Raw genomic sequence first — 15,281 nt, forward strand, 5'->3', positions numbered from 1 at the left:
CTCACGAGTGTCCCTACCCCCGAGTCATTGCTGGACTGAGTTGATTGCCTCCATCTTTACCCAGCGTGGAGCATAGGTCATCCACTCGTCATGGGATGGGCCCCTTCCGCATCCTCGGGGGGCCCTGGGCGTATACAACCTCGACTCTTTGTTACGTGTGAGTGTCACGGGATGAAGTAGGTTCTGGAAGAATTGAAGGACGACGCAGGGGCATTGCAGAGGTGGTGCAGAGGCATTGCAGAGGCGGTGCAGAGGCGTTACGGGTAGATCTTTCGGAGATGTTGGATGTTCCAGGCGTTCTAGATGGGAATTCCGTCTTGAATCTCCACGTGCATGGTGCCAGGCCTGGAGACACGGACGACCTTGAACGGGCCCTCCCACATGGGTGAGAGCTTATGCAAGCCCTCCCTGGATTGAACTCTCCAAAGGACGAGGTCGTCGACTTCAAGGGTCCTGGAGCGGATGTTGCGGCAGCGATAGCGTCATAAGGATTGATGTTACCTCGCGGCTCGGAGTGAGGCCCGGCAGCGCGCCTCCTCTCCAACCACGAGGTTCGTCCCCCGCGCAGCCTCCTCAGGCTCCTCATCGAACGACATGACCCGTGGGGACCGGTGCTCGATCTCGTGGGGAGGACCGCCTCGACTTCATAGACGAGGAAGAACGGGGTTACGACGGTGGGCTTAGTCGCGGTGGTGCGGATGGACCATAGCACCGACGGGAGCTCGTCGACCCAACCCCGGCCGCAAGCTTCGAGCTTCTTCTTGAAACTCCTCACCTTGAGGCCCCGCAGGAGCTCTATGTTGGTGCGCTCTGGCTGGACATAGCTCTGCGGGTGGGCCACCGATGCGTAACATACGTGCGTCCCTAGGTTAGCACACTAAACCTTGAAGAACTGACTGGTGAATTGCGAACCGTTGTCGGGGATGATGCGGTTGGGGAGGCCGAAGCGGCTCACGAGGCCCTTGATTAACTTAACGGCGGACCCTGCAGGGATGGTCCGCACGGGCTCCACCTCCGCCCACTTGGTGAATTTGTCGATGGAGATACAAAGGTAACGGAAGCCGCCCGCTGCCCGCGGGAAGGGCTCCAGTATGTCCAGCCCCCAGACCGTGAAGGTCCAGGAAAGTGCAATGGTCTCGAGGCCCTGCGTGGACTGGAGGATCTGCTTGGCGTGGAATTCGGAGGCCTCGCAAGACCGGACCAACTAGGTGGCGTCGTCCAACATTGTAGGACAGTAGAAGCCTGACCTCTATGCCTTACCTGCAAGCGTGTGCAAATAGGAGTGATGCCTGTAGTCCCCTCCGTGGATGTCGGCCAGTAGTTCGCGCCCCTGCTCCCTGGAAATGCACCGCAGAGCGATGTTGTTCTGGCGCCCGCGGTACAAATCACGGTCATGTAAGTAGTAGGCCGTGGCATGTCGTGCTACGCGCTCCGTGTCCTCCTCCTTCTATGGCAATGTGCCATGGAGCAGGTACGCCCCGAGTTCCTGCATCCAATAATCGTCTTGCGCCTCCACGGCTAGGAACAGTCCAGCGCCTGAGGCCTGTCTGCAGTCCGGAGCCCCCGAGAGCGTTGCCGGGGGAAGCTCCTCTCCACGTGGCACCAAGTACTCGGGTGACGGCATTGCGGAAGTCTTGAAGTGTCGCTCCTCGAAGATGCCTGGCTCCTGAGCCTCGTGACACGAAGCTCTTTTGGAGATGTCGTCCGCCTCCCTGTTCTTGGCACACGGGACGTGCTGCAGCTCGAGGCCCTGAAAATGTTTCTCAATATTACGTACCTCTTGCAGATATGCTTCCATGTGCTCGTCCTTGGGCATGTAATCTTTATTGGAGAAGTTGACGAGAAGCTGGGAGTCGCCCATCACGACGAGGAGCCGGATCCCCAAGGCCGCCGCCGCCTTGAGGCTGGCGATGAGGCCCTCGTACTCCACAATGTTGTAAGCAGTGCTGCACGGCGTAGCGGAGCTTGTCTCCCGTCAGGGAAGTGACCACGACTCCAGCCCCTACTCTTGTGCGTGTGAAGGCTCCATCGAAGTGCATGGTCCATACCTCTGGTGCCTCCACACCGGGGGCAAGGGACTTGCTCCCTTCGAGCCCCCGGTCGGGCGCGTCCATCCACTCCGCCAAGAAGTCAGCCAAGGCCACCCCCTTCATGACCCTGGTCGTGCTGAATTTGATGTTGAAGGCCTAAAGCTCGATATTCCATTCGGCAACCCTTCCCGCCGCGTTTGGGTTATGCAGGATCATTTCCAAGGGGTAGGCGGAGACAACCTTGATTGGGTTCCCCTGAAAGTAGTGGCGCAGCTTGCGAGAAGCAACGAGGAGCGCCAAAAGGAGTATCTGCTGCATGGGATAACAAGAGCGCGCATCCCGCAGCACCGTGCTGACGAAGTATACCGGGTGCTCGACGAGGAAGCGACCCCCCAGGGCGTCATACTCCCCGGCAAGCTCAGAAGGTTCGGGCATCTCGCGATCCGGAGGAGGGGCCGGAGCCTCAGGAGAGCTGAGCATCTCATGGCCCGACCCTGTGGCTTGAGCCTGAGGTTCCTCTACCTGTGGGGGAATTGGAGTTCGCCAGTCGTGTGAGCCCCAAGACCCCGTGGGTGGGGCCCCACCGGGGTTCTCCGAAGTGGCTCCCTTGCGGGTTCGCTCCTCCCTTACTTCCACCAATGCAGCACTGGTGGAGTGGGGTGGCAGCAAGGTACAAAAGTAGAGGCTCCCGTGGGTGGGGCGCCACCATGACCGCAGGCTAGTGAGGTACTGCTTGAGTTCTTCGAAGGCTGCATCGGCCTCCGGGGTCCATTCGAAGATCCCCTTCCTTTTCATGATCTTGAAGAAAGGTAGGGCCCGCTCGCCGAGCTTGGAAATGAACTTCACTGGGTTTGCCTCGATCCCTTGGTGCGACACCAGGAAACCGAGCAGTTTGCCTGATGGGACCCCGAAGACGCACTTCTCGGGGTTGAGCTTCAGGTTCACCTCTCTTAGGCTGGAGAAGTTCTCCTCCGGGTCCTCTACTAGGGTCTTTGAGCTTCAGGTTCACCTCTCTTAGGCTGGAGAAGTTCCCGAGCTGCGGTCCCAGAGCGATATGCATTAGCCGCTGGAAGGTTGCCCCGACATTCTGCAGCCCGAAGGCCATGCACTCGTAGTAGTATACCCCACACGGAGAGGGGAAGGCTATCTTCTCGACGTCCTCCACCGCCATCTTGATATGGTGGTAACCCGAGAATCCATCCAGGACGCACATGAGGTCGCACTCCGCGGTGGAGTCCATGATCTGGTCGATGCGTGGTAGCGGCAACGGGTCCTGAGGGAAAGTCTTCTTGAGGCTCGTGAAGTCGACTCACATGCGCCCCTTCCCGCACTTCTTCGGGACGACTACCGGTTTGGCCACCCACTCCGGGTATGGCACCTCCCGAACAACCCCTGCTTCCTTCAGTTTGTGCACCTCCTGAACGATGAACGCTTGCTTCTCCGGGGCTTGACTTCCTACTTTCTACTTCACCGAGCGCGCATTCGGGAACACCATGAGGTGGTGCTCAATGACGTCCCTCGGGACCCCCACCAGGTCGGAGGCGCTCCAGGAAAACGCGTCCTTGTTCACCCTGAGGAAATCCACCAATGCCTTCTCTTCGCCTTAGGGGAGGTTTGCACCGATGGTGAAGGTGGGAGCCGAGCTTCCTTCGTCCACCGGTACTTGCATTGTCTCCGCCTGGTCCTGGGAGAACAACTGCTTCTTCTTCACGGGCGCGACTTTAGGGACATCCCCAGGGTCTTCCGTTGCGCGCGCCACGCCCTTAAGGTTGGCACGCGCCACGCCCTTAAGGTTGGCATGCGCCACGACCGCGGCCTTGTGGGAGAGCTCGAGCACCCGAGATGCGTCCTTGACGTCTCCCATGACGGTGAGCACACCGCCGCTCCCGGGCATCTTGACGAGGTTGTAGCCTCTGTTTGTTGCTTCCATGAACTACGCGAGGGCGGGGTAGCCGAGTATTGTATTGTACGAAAGGTGGATGTGGGCGACGTCGAAGTCGATCTGCTCGGTACGGAAGTTGGAGCGTGTGCCGAAGGTGACCGGGACGTGAATCCGTTCCACGGGGTTAACAGATCCTGCCACCACCCCGGAGAAGGGCTTTGAGGGTGCAAGCCGCTCTCGGGGTAATTGCAGCATGTCGTAGGCCTCCATTGAGATGACGTTGAGGCGAGTGCCACCGTCGATGAGGGTCTTGGAGACAGCCATGCGGAATATGGTTGGGGAGCACAACATGGGAAGTGTCCCTCTGGCCGTCGTGGCCTTGGGGTGATCGTTGATGCCGAAGGTGATGTTGACCTCTGGCCACACGTGGTGTTCTGTGGGCTCGGGCCTTGGGTGAGTTGCCCCCTCGCGCTGTAGGAAATGCTTAACGTGACGGCCAGAAGGTGGCGCCTGTGATCCGCCGAGAATGCAGGCGACCGAAGGGGCGACACTACTCACCCGGACGCCATCCGCCGCCGAGGACCGGCGGCTGTCGGCGGTTGCGCTTGTCATGGAGTCACTGAGTTGAGGTCTGGCTCTTACTGTTGGCGTGGAGGCTCCGACACGCGTCCCCTACCTGGCATGCCAAATGTCAGATTTAGGGCTCCGCAAAACCCTAAAGATTCGAACACAGGGGTGCGTGCGGAGGCCACTTGACAGCCTTGGTTTGCCTAACTCGCTACTCGCTGGGGATGGCAGATAATTCACTCGATGGTGAGGAAGACAAAGAACATGGCAGTTTACCCAGGTTCGGGCCACTTAGAAGCGTAATACCCTACTCCTACTTTGGTGGATTGCCTCTCATGGAGGTTGGTGGATAAACCAGTACAGTGTTCTTGGGCCTCCGGAGGATGGGTGGTCTCTGTGTAGTGCTAGTGGGAAAATGAATGAATCCCCTCCTTACTTTGTGAAGTAACCTATCCTCTATATATAGTGGCGGCCCGGGTCCTCTTGCTTTATCGCTAGGGCGAGAAGGGCTCCCACAATGGACAATTTTAAAGGGGGTCAGAGGAACATGCTCCCCTTGTCTAAAGGTGGTCTTCGTGTGCAAAGTGGTTGTCAGCGCAGCAGGGACGCGTCCAGGGATTACGTCCGTCCTGCTGGCGGGTGGTGGTGGCCTCGTTGCACCAGAATGGAAACCTTTGGGGGATGCCTTAGGAACCCGTGTACGTCCTTCCCTCCTTTGCCCGAAAGGGGAAATTGCACCGTCTCGTGCTACGGCAGCAAAATTCCTTCCCCGGCAGTGGTGCCAGAGATCCTTCTGTCGTCTCTTGAGCCTGCGTTGGTTTTTCCCTTGAAGAGGAAAGGGTGATGCAGCACAGGAGCAACAAGTATTTCCCTCAGTTTGAGAACCAAGGTATCAATCCAGTAGGAGAATCTCGTCAAGTCCAGAGTACCTGCGCAAACACAAAAGAGCTTGCACCCAACGCTTTAAAGGGGTTGTCAATCCCTTCAAGATTGATTGAAAAGTGTGATCTAAAGGCGGAAAATGCAACGACGTAAAAAGTATAAGGCTGAAAATATGGTGTGGAGTAGACCCGGGGGCCATAGTGTTCACTAGAGGCTTCTCTCAAAATAGCAAATATCACGGTGGGTGAACAAATTACGGTCGAGCAATTGATAGAACCGCGGAAAGTCATGACGATATCTAAAGCAATGATCATACATATAGGCATCACGTCCCAGACAAGTAGACCGATACTTTCTGCATCTACTACTATTAGTCCACACATCGACCGCTATCCAGCATTCATCTAGTGTATTGAGTTCATGACGAACAAAGTAACGCCTTAAGCAAGATGACATGATGTAGAGGGATAAACTCAAACCAATGATGAAAACCCCATCTTTTTACCCATAATGGCAACAACACGATGTGTGCCTCGCTATCCCTTCTGTCACTGGGTGAGGTCACCGCACGGTATGAACCCAAAACAAAACACTTCTCCCATTGCAAGAATCATAGATCTAGATGGCCAAACGAAACCCACAACTCGAAGAGAATTACAAGGATATGAAATCATGCATAAGAGAGATTAGAAGAAACCGAAGTAAGATTCATAGATAATATGGTCATAGATCCACAATTCATCGGATCTCGACAAACACACCGCAAAAGAAGATTACATCGGATAGATCTCCATGAAGATCATGGAGAACTTTGTATTGAAGATCCAAGAGAGAGAAGAAGCCATCTAGCTACTAGCTATGGACCCGTAGGTCTATGATGAAGAAGCCCTCCGTATCCGAATCCCCCCTCCGGCAGGGCACCAGAACGTGCCCCAGATGGGATCTTGCAAAGACAGAAGCTTGCGGCGGCGGAAAACTACTTTTGATGATCTCCTAATTTTCTATGGAATTTTAGGGAATAAATAGTCGCAAAACCTAGGGCAAAGGAGCCTCAGGGTGCCCACAATCTAGGGGGCGCCCCCGTGGCCGCGCCATGAGGGCTTGTGGGGTCCTTGGTGGCCCCCTGACCTGATTCTCTGGCTTCCCGATCTTTTTCTGTTCCGGAGAAAATCTTTTTGGTAGTTTCATTCCGTTTGGACTCCATTCAAAATCCTCCTCTGAAAGGGGTCAAAAACATGGAAAAAACAGGAACTGGCTCTTGGCAGTGAGTTAATAAGTTAGTCCCAAAAAATATATAAAAGGCATGCAAAACATCCAAAGTTTGACAAGATAATAGCATGAAACCATCAAAAATTATAGATACGTTGGAGACGTATCATCCTGCAATCCGCTGCTCGCCTGTCCTTTCCCTGCGTCACCCTTGACCCTTGAGGTTCGGTCTTGCCTCTGAACCTCCGTCGCTCCGGAGGGGTCTTGAGGAGGCCCCCTGCGGGTAGGGATGAAAATGGAGCGGAAACTTTCCGCTTTTCCGGTAGAAAAACGGAAATGGAGAGGAAAAATGAAAATGGAAACGGAATTTTGCAAAACAAAAACGAAAGTGGAATTTTTTATGCGGACATGGAAACAAAAATGAAATAGTGTTTTCCGGCGGAACAAGTGTTCAAATGGAATTTTCTGTTTCCGCCAATATGGAACTTGCCGTTTTTAGTACGGTCAATTGTCTATCTATAGCCCAGCACATAATAAGACCCTACCCAAGTACATATAGTAGAATAATGGCCCATGGCCGAACTTCAACATAACAATACACCTAGTACCCCTCAAAGAAAAACATCAAGCACCACAGGGGCAAGCAGAATCCCTACCCTAATGACCGCTCAAAATAAAAATTAATCCCTAATCGAGCAGACGAGCACGCCGCCGCTGCCTTTGCCCTCGCATCTTCGGTCGGCCTGCCCACACTTGACATGCAACCATCGGACGCTCCCGTCCTCGGAAGTCGTCGTGCGACACCATCGTCCTTTGAAGCCGCCGTGGGGCAGTGCCATCCTCTGAAGCCGTCGTGGGTCACCGCCATCCTCTGAAGCCGTTGTCCGATGCCGCCATCGTCTGCCTCCCTCTGAAGCCACCTTTCCAACGCCTTCAACCTCTACGCCCCTTCACCGCGACCGAATCCCTTTGCAGTTGCACTCCTCTCCTCCATTGACAACACCTTCATGGGTGCAACCGCAGTATTGCGCTACTGCACATACAGAGTAATATCATGAGGCAAGACAACTTATGAATGTTCATGCAGATCTTGTGAGAATCCATGATTCAGACTATGTTATTTATTAAAATGATTTATTTATTAACGTCCTTTAATTGATTTGACCTGATGCTGGTTTATAACTTTGTTTTTCATGCATGAAAGTTGCACCATTGTGTTCATTGAATTTTTCTGATCAATTTACATATATTATTTGTCTGATTTGGAGTTATATTCAATTTTCTAAGAATTTCCAAAGTTTTGAACCTATTCTGAATTATTATAACTCAGAAAAAGGTTTTATTGCATCAGCATGAGATCAGGAGGTCAATGTGGCCGTTGAAAGTCAAACCTGACTAGTGGGACCCACTGGTCAGTGACTCTGGCCAGTTTTTAGTTAAGTTTTAATTTAATTAGCTAATTAGCTGGGTAGGACCCACCTCTCAGTGTCTGATTAAGGTTTAATATAACTTTATTTTTATTTGACTAATCCTAATTAGCCTAGGGGCTAGCCCCACTTTCAAGTGACTCTGGGAAGTCAGATCCACCGGCGGTGAGGTGGATATCACTGGCGATGAGCCTTCGGCGACCAAAGAGACGGCGGAGGGCTTCAGGTTTCCTACTCCGACGACCAAACGAGCAGTGGAAGGCCCCAGACGATTGGCCACTCTGTCGCGGTTCCATTTTCGCAGGTTGCAGGGGCTGAAATGGCCGGAGTTGACGCCGGCGTTGAGCTCGGCGGCTGCCGGAGCTCGGGCTAGGTGGGGGTCATCGAAACAGAGGCCAAAACGCGCGGGGCTTAGCTCCTATAACATCTACTCGTCGAGCAAAAGGTAATGGTAGCTTCAGATTGACCAGCCGATCAGCGGAGGGTCACCGGCGACGAGCTACCGCGGCGGTCCTCATCGGGCTCCGGTGAAATCAGGCGCTAGAGGAAGCAATTGAAGGGGAAAACAAGGGGGAAAGGAACCTAGGCTCACTGGGAGTGCAGCGGCGTCGAAAGCGGGCTCGGGGATGGCCTGAGGAGGGAGAACGACGGCGATGAGCGTCGGTGATCCGAGGTAGAAGACGACGGGGATCCGGCGATGTAGGGCTCGGGGGCTTGCGTGGCTCGATGAGAAGCTTCGGGCGGTGGAGGCGGACCTTCTGCGCGTCTCAGACAAGAGGGAGAGGGGCTGGAGCGACGGCCAGCTCGAGCTCGAGCTCGGCTCTAATGACGGCCGAGAGGGGAGAGTCACACAGGCAAGTGAGGAAGGGGGAGAGGATGGGAACGGATTTGGGGAGGCTTATCCTCCCCTCTAGCTCATCGGGGCGAGCCAGGCACGCACACAGGTGCGTGGGCGCGTCGGGGAACGCGGCGGCCACCTGCTGCTCCGACTGACGAAGGAGGAAGACGACAGAAGGGGGAGATGGGCCTAGTCCAAGGTAAGCGCCAGATAAGGTATTTTCCATTTTTCTTCCTTTCCAGTTTCTGTTAATTCTTTCCTGACTTTGTTTTGTTTTATTTTTGGCTTCAAACTATTCCTAAAATAGTTTGAAACATACTGAAATGTTATCTGGAATATTTCCAAATATATATAAAAGTTCCAGCATTTTTGAAAACTTTCAAATGTTTGAAATCAATTATATAGTTGATTTCAGTAGCTTTTAACTTTAAAATAAAATGCCAAAAGCATTTTGAAAATATATTTCGCCCGTGATATTTTGTTTTCAACATTTATCAGAAATGATGAACTTTTCTGATGGTCATTTTGGAATTTTTAATTTGCCACCAAATTTGAATTGCTTTTGAATATAGAGTTGCTAGGGTTTGCTTTTGTTTTCTTTGCTTTGCTTTTGATTTCATTTCATTTTCTTGGATGCAATGAAGAAGACATGAGCACAAACTTGCTATACTCTATTAGGGATCAGGGATGTGACAACTCACCCCCACTCAAAAGAATCTCGTCCCAAGATTTAGAAGTCGTCGGGAATAGCGCGGGATACTCAAGTAGAAGACGATCCTCTCTTTCAGAATGATTTGACCATTGAACTTTAAGAAACTTGAGGTTTCGACGTCGAGTGGTACGCTCATCTTGATCAAGAATATGCACACGGCATTCTCGGTATGAAAGGTTATCTTGGAGATCAAGCGTTTCGTGGTCCACTTCACGGATAGGATCCTAAAAGCAACGTGTGAGTTGCGAGACGTGGAATACATCATGAACCTTCGAAAGATGCGGAGGAAGTTCTAATTGATAGGCAATTTCTCCTCGTTTGGCAAGAATGCGAAAAGGACCGATATAACGAGGAGCCAACTTGCCCTTGATACCGAAACGATGGCTACCCTTCAAAGGTGTAACCCGAAGGTAAGCCTTCTCGTCAACTTCATAGGTCACAGCCTTATGATGACGATCATATTGGCTATTTTGACGAGACTGGGCTATTTTCAACTTTTCACGAATAATGCAAACTTGCTCTTCTGCATCCTGGATCATATCCGGACCAAAGAGTTGCCTCTCTCCGGTTTCTGACCAATTAAGAGGTGTTTGACATCTTCGTCCATAGAGAACTTGAAAAGGAGCTTGTCCCAAGCTTGATTGATAACTATTGTTATAAGAAAATTCGACGAATGGAAGGCACTTCTCCCAATTCATACCGAACGATATAACACAAGCTCGGAGCATATCTTCTCGGACTTGATGCACTCTTTCTACCTGACCACTTGATTGAGGATGGAAAGGAGTGCTCAAAGATAAGTGAGTCCCCATGTCATTCTGAAAACTCTCCCAGAAGCGAGAAATAAAGATACTTCCATGGTCTGAGTTAATCTCCAGAGGAACACCATGAAGAGACACTATTTGAGAGATATCTAACTCTGCTAGCTGGCTAGCTGTTATACTCTCACGAACTGGAAGAAAATGAGCTATTTGGAAAGACAGTCAATGACCACAAAGATAGCATTATTTCCTTTCTTGGTCTTGGGAAATCCGGTGATGAAATCCATACTGACTTCATCCCATTTCCATTCAGGAATAGCTAAAGGTTGAAGGGTGCCAGCAGGCCTTTGATGTTCTGCCTTAACTCGACGACAAACGTCACAATTAGCAACGAACTCAGCAATTTATCTCTTCATCCTAGTCCACCAAAAACTCTAGCGTAGGTCCTGATACATCTTAGTACTACCAGGATCAATGGTGAGAGGAGAATCATGAGCCTCCTTAAGGATTAACTGTCGTAGATGTGGATTCTTAGGAACCACTAGAGGATTCTGGAAGAACACAACATCTTGATCATTGATGGAGAATTCCTTAGCGTTTCCGCTAATAATATTCTCCTTTATCCGTGATATACCCTTATCACTCTTCTGGCCAACTATGATTTGATCCTTAAGAGTAGGCTTCGCCACCAGGTTAGAAAGGAATCCTTGAGGAACAATGTGAAGATTTACCTTCCGAAATTCCTCATAGAGATGTGGTTGACCTTGTTGTAGTATCAGGTTGTTACAATAATATTTACGACTTAGTGCATAACCATAACATTGGCCTTCCCCGGGTGTAAGTTATCCCTAAGTCGTAATCCGTGATCAACTCAACCCACCGTCTTTGCCTGAGATTCAAATCCGGCTGGGTGAAGATATATTTCAGACTTTGGTGATCAGTGAATATTGCGCAACGGTTACCAAGAAGGTAATGTCGCCAGGTTTTAAGTGCAAGGACTACAACTGCAAGCTCAAGATCATGTGGAGGATAATTATCCTCATATGGACGCAACTTCGAGATGCGTATGCAATCACATGATGATCCTGCATGAGAATGCAACCTAATCCTTGTTGCGAGGCGTTGCAATAGATAACAAAGTTTATAGAGAAATCTGGTGGTAGGAACACAGGTGCGGAAGTCAGGCGTCTTTACAGTTCCAGAAAACTATGCTCACACTCTGGTGTCCACTCGAACTTTTTGTCTTTCTTAAGGAGTTCAGTTAGAGGCTTTGCAACCTTGGAGAAATTCTAGACAAAGCGGCGACAATAGCTCGCTAGACCAAGAAAACTCCTAACTTGCATAACCGATTCAGGTTGAGTCCAATCAAGGACGGCTTGAACTCTCTCGGGATTGACAACAATACCCTTACGAGAGATTACGTGGCCTAGATAGGTCACTTCTGGTAACCAAAATTCACATTTCAAAAACTTGGCATAAAGGCGATGCTCTCAAAGTTTCATCAATACCAGCCTTAGATGCTCGGCATGTTTTTGTTCGTTCTTTGAGTAGATGAGAATATCATCGAGGTATACCAAGACGAATTTATCCAAGTACTCCATGAAGATTGAATTCATCAAGCGAGAGAAGGTGGCTGGGGCATTGGTTAAACCTAAGGACATCACGGTGTACTCGTATTGGCCATAACGAGTGACAAAAGCCGTTTTTGGAATGTACCCGTTCTTGATCTTGATTTGATGGTAACCCAACCTCAAATCCATTTTGGAGAAGACTGAGGATCCAGTGAGCTGATTTTACAGGTCATTGATCCTGGGGAGCGGATACTTGTTCTTTATGGTGACCAGGTTAACTGGCCGATAATCTACAACCATCCGATCCGTTCCGTCTTTCTTCTTGACGAAGAGGTCCGGACAAGCCCAAGGAGAAGAGCGAGGACGAATGAAACCTTTATTCAAGGCCTCATCTAATTGCTTCTTAAGTTCGGCTAGATCCATGGGTGCCATCTTATAAGGTCTTCTGTCTATTGGGACAGTTCCTAGAACAAGGTCTATCACAAACTCTACATCCCTATCCGGTGGATTTCCTGGGAGTTCTTCTGGAAAAACATCGGGAAAGTCACGGACTACCGGAATGTCTTCTTTTTCTGGAAGAGGGTTGGCATTGAGGGAATAGAGTTGGCATTTGGCAACTCGAGTAGAAACATTGACTATCTCACCCGAGGGATGGGTAGCTGAACATTTCTAGAATGAGTATCAATCTTGGCATAATGGGCCGACATCCAGTACATACCCAAGATGATATTGATATCCCAAGATTTCAAGGCTATCAAAGATGCTATAAAAACTAGCCTGTCTACTAGAATTTCATTGTCATAGGTTATCGTGGAGGTTTGCCACTTACTACCAGCGGTTTGGACAACCAATGGGATTGGCATATCACAGAAATACATGTTATGCAACCGTGCATAACTTTCTGAAATGAAGGAATGAGATGACCCAGTGTCAAAAAGAACACACGCTGGGTGATGATTGACAAGGTGCGTACCCAGTATAACGTCGGGATCCTCTGTAGCTTCTTCTGCTGAAACATAGTTCACGCGCCCACGTGGAGGAGTTGGCTTCACATAGTAAGCTTTGCCCGACTTGCCTTGCCCAACGGCCTTTCCAGGTTGCTTGGCACCCATATTCTATGGACACTCTCGAGAGTAGTGCCCTAGTTCTCCACACTTGTAACAGATCACCTGATTGGCATGTGGTGCAGCATTGCTAGCTGGACCACCATAGGTTTTTGCTGGGGGGTTGGTCTGATTCGCCTGAGGCGCCACATAGGATGGCCTCGGAGTATATCTTGGCGGCACAGAACTATTTGGAACCCACAGCCTGCGTTTTGGGAACGCGGAACCAGATGACGAGCCAGAGTCACGGGAGTGCTTCTTTGTGGGTTCATAGTTGGTATGACCAGTCTCGGCACTGATCGCCTTGTTGACAAGAGCTTGAAAGGTGGTACACTCGTGGAGACGCAGGTCACGACGAAGTTCAGGGCTCAGACCCTTACGGAATCTTGCTTGCTTCGTGGCATCAGTTGACACCTCTTTAGTTGCATAGCGGGCGAGGTTACCGAACTTGCGGCTCTAAGCATCCACGGTCAGTTTTCCCTGGTGAAGGCACATAATTCCTCTCGCTTACGGTCCATCGGCCCCTCTGGAATATGGTGCAGACGGAAGGGTGCACTAAAGTCTGCCCATGTGGCTGTTGGTCCGGCAGGACACATAGCTTCGAAGTTCTCCCACCACAGATTGGCGGGTCGTTCGAGAAAGTACGCTGCAAAGGTCACCTTGTCGGCCTCAGAAACATTTGCAGAGCAAATCTTGTGCGATATACTGCACAACCAGTCATCAGCGTCGAGGGGAACTTCGAAGGATTCAGCTTCACGAAGTTATTGAGGGACACTGCATCATTCCTCGGCTGACGAGCCGTATTTTTCTCAATAGGCTCTAGCAGACGGTTGGTCTCCCTTTTATTTCTTTCCGCCTCAAGTATAACTTCCGCCAGAGAAAGCGGGTGAGGCAATTCCTCCTGCAGTGCTTGACTACCCTCTCCCTGCTCATGGGCAGGGGCAGCGTTCAGCCTGGTGAACACCATGCTAACAAACAAACTCACAGCTTAGACCAATATCAACATCACTACCAGCTATGGATTAAGAATGCACTAAACACATGGAATGCGGAAATGAACATCCGAACAACATGGTAACAAGCAACTGCTATATATAGACCATGGTTCATACACACCATTACATAGTTCAGTACAACCTTAACCGAAGAGCAAACTACTGAAAATATGATACTACTCATCAGAGGCTTTCCAGGCATCCTATACAATATTTATCTATGCCTCCGGAATTCATCTCACAACATAAGAATACTCCACAAGACACACAGGACTATGAAAGTACAACTACTACGATACTACTCCTCCACTCACGGGTTCAGGCATCCGCATAGAACATCTCATAAAGGTTGCCTCCATGGCCTGGGAGCTCAACCTGCGGATCAGGAAATACTCGAGCCAGAGACCCTTGAGAACCGTAAGGACACGGGTGTTGCCTTGGTCCCCTGACTGGTGGTAGTAGAGGTCCCCGAAGAGGGGTGACTCCTCCTATAGCAGGCCAGTCAACATGACCCGGAAGATGGGTCCTAAGAGGGTTCAGCATCTCCATATCTCCATACCCTGTCTGGACTACATGTGCCAGCTGTGTCAAAGCCGTGCACAGATGGGCACGTGTAGCATGGAGCTCCATCTGAAGGGCTCGAGCATCCCTGTCTCTATTCTCTAACATCTCGGCGGTGGACTGCACCAGCGGATCCTCTATAGAGGAATCAAAGTGGACCCCACTGAGGTATCCTTCTTCTCCTGGCTGAGAGGCAGGAACATAGCAGAACTCTGAATTCTGCAGCAGCGCATGTCTGGCCCTCATAATGGTCTACATTGACTAGGCAACATCCTGTACTGCCATGTCAACAGTAACCCCCAATCCATAAGACCAATGGATCGGCTCCTCAGCTCCAGGATAATCTGGGAATACCCTAACGGTGCATAGATACTAACTCTGATTAAAATCCCGGTACTGCTCCTCCACTGTGTACTCTGGGTACCAGCGGTAACCGGCTACTAACATCATCCTGACTAGCATGGCCATGTGACCCGGTACATCAATGTACCTAGTCAGACGGACCACCCGGTGAGAAGGACGGCCAGACATCTGAAAATAGAGGGTAATGCAAAACCATTCGAGCTCTGAAGACAAAATTGGGCAGCATAATGGCTGTAAATGCTCAAAAACTATTTTGAGACAACCCACAAAGATAGGATAGCATAACCACTCAACTATCAAGTTCAATTCCATGGTCATCAAAACTTACTTTCTTTCCCTTGGAATAAAAAGAAACCCGGAGTAACTCTCGACTCGTTGTC

Source organism: Hordeum vulgare, chromosome 4H (assembly GCF_904849725.1).
Source record: "Hordeum vulgare subsp. vulgare chromosome 4H, MorexV3_pseudomolecules_assembly, whole genome shotgun sequence".
NCBI classification, from domain to species: Eukaryota; Viridiplantae; Streptophyta; class Magnoliopsida; order Poales; family Poaceae; genus Hordeum; species Hordeum vulgare.